This window comes from Gymnoscopelus braueri, assembly GCF_963280865.1.
Source record: "Gymnoscopelus braueri genome assembly, chromosome: 2".
Taxonomy (NCBI): Eukaryota; Metazoa; Chordata; class Actinopteri; order Myctophiformes; family Myctophidae; genus Gymnoscopelus; species Gymnoscopelus braueri.
The window spans coordinates 11,640,548-11,642,985 of record NC_137604.1 but is presented as its reverse complement, the minus strand read 5'-3'; positions in this window follow the sequence as shown (position 1 = coordinate 11,642,985).

Genomic DNA, 2,438 nt, shown 5'->3' with positions numbered 1-2,438 from the left:
AAAGGGGCAAGAGAAGGCAAATGAGAGGGTCAAAGAAAAGAAAGGAAAGAGGAAAAGAGAGAGGGGAAAAGAGAACAAAAAAGAGAAGGAAGAAAATGTTTCCTCAAAGAGAGTGAAATTGGACACCCCAGCGGCTGTCCTGTCCCCAGTCAGACTAGTCAGTCCCAGTCTGACCCTCAGCGTTGTAGCTGGACTTGACACATTTCTTATTAGCAATGTGGTCCCAAACTTGGAGCCCAAAACCCCACCACTGCCCGAGACCTGCGTGTCAAAATCCGGCCCTGGAAATCGTCCCCTGTCATCGCCGCCAGCCCCAGTTCTCAGTCCACCCGTCCCCTCCCCTCTGCCTGCATCGCCACTTCCCCCCTCTACTTCCCCTCAGCCTATGCTTCCTCCCACCTCTCCACTGTCCACTCCAGGCACCCTGGGAACACCAGTATGCACCGTTGTAGATGAGGCCGTCAGTACCGATGTGGTTGCCCTGGAAACACCAGTATGCGCCGTTGTAGATGAGGCCGTCAGTACCGATGTGGTGACCCTGGAAACACCAGTATGCGCCGTTGTAGATGAGGCCGTCAGTACCGATGTGGTTGCCCTGGAAACACCAGTATGCGCCGTTGTAGATGAGGCCGTCAGTACCGATGTGGTGACCCTGGAAACACCAGTATGCACCGTTGTAGATGAGGGCGTGGGTACCTATGTGGTGACCCTGGAAACACCAGTATGCACCGTTGTAGATGAGGCCGTCAGCATCGATGTGGTGTCCACTGCAGACACACTGGAAACACCAGTATACACCGTTGTAGATGAGGCCGTCAGCATCTATGTGGTGTCCACCGCAGACACACTGGAAACACCAGTATGCACCGTTGTAGATGAGGCCGTCAGTATCGATGTGGTGTCCACTGCAGACACACTGGAAACACCAGTATGCACCGTTGTAGATGAGGGCGTGGGTACCTATGTGGTGACCCTTGAAACACCAGTATGCACCGTTGTAGATGAGGCCGTCAGTATCGATGTGGTGTCCACTGCAGACACACTGGAAACACCAGTATGCACCGTTGTAGATGGGGCCGTCAGTACCGATATGGTTCCAGATATGTGGGAAAAAAAGGTCTGGATCTGTCCTGGATGCAACCAGCCCGATGACGGCAGCCTCATGATAGGTTGCGATACCTGTGATGACTGGTACCACTGGCCTTGTGTTGGAGTTCTGACAGCTCCACCGGACGATGAGCGGTGGTTCTGTGTTAAGTGTACCAGCAAGAAGAAACGCAAAAGACACCGAAAAAGGCAGCGCTAAGTGCATAGACACTATCAAAACTAAGAACATTTTAGATGTTTTTCTTTTTTTTCTATGGTCGGGTGGAGGGTACTCAAGCCATCTTGAGGAACACTCCTGTCACTGCTAGGGAGAAGACATTACTTTTGAATGATTATTTGATGATTTGCAGTTAATTAATTAATTCAACCATGTTAGAGAATGTGATAATCGGAAACAAAAAGAAAAAAGAAAACCTTCATTCAGCACATTTCCACTTAGTTCTCCTACCCCCCCCCTGTAAATCTTGGTTCTAAAATATCACAGTTCGGTATTGTTTGTCATATGGCTGAAGATAAACAGAGAACATGTACGTATCTACTCATGTTATTTCTGTTTACAGTTTGTGTTGCCACAAAGGAAATGACAGCTGTTTAAATAAAAAAATCATTGCAAGGTGCATTTGTTTTTTTTGTTCCAACTTGTTACTTGTAAACGCATTTTCAGATATTGTTTTTTAACTTTAATGATTTTTACGGTGTGTGGCATTGGGGGGCGGCTGAGCCTTCTAGAAGAGGGTTGGTCTGTTTGTCTGTGTGTCTGTCCAGGGCTAATCAGTAGGCCAAGGAAGTAACTTTTCTTCAATGGAGCTCACATTGTGCTCCATTTGCCTAAATATGAAGATTACCGACATCTTAGCACTGGCATCATACAATAGACTGACCAAATTAAATCTGACATCCACATTGATGCCAGACAGACAGACAGACAGACAGAAGTCGGTCGGATCAGCGGATCTCCAAAAAATATAAATAATTACGCAAATCCCCATATATGGACTACCCTCATCAAAATGGCGTCATAGTACTGACATCACAGACTGGCCTGGAGTCCATATTTTGGCAAGCCTGATACGGAACTCCATATATGGACATGAAAGGGACACAGGCAGATATCTCTATATATGGACAGGAAAGGGAGCTAGACAGACAGTCTTACATGTAGATCTCGGACTTCATGTGGCCTGTTGATGTCAGTACTATGACAGTCGGTCATCTCCATATTTCACTGACTTTCAGTGTAACTCAATTTCAAAGAAAGAAAGAAAGAAAATGTGAAATAAATCAAATAATCTGAAATAGTGTGGCTCCAATGTGGATGTCGGACTTCATGT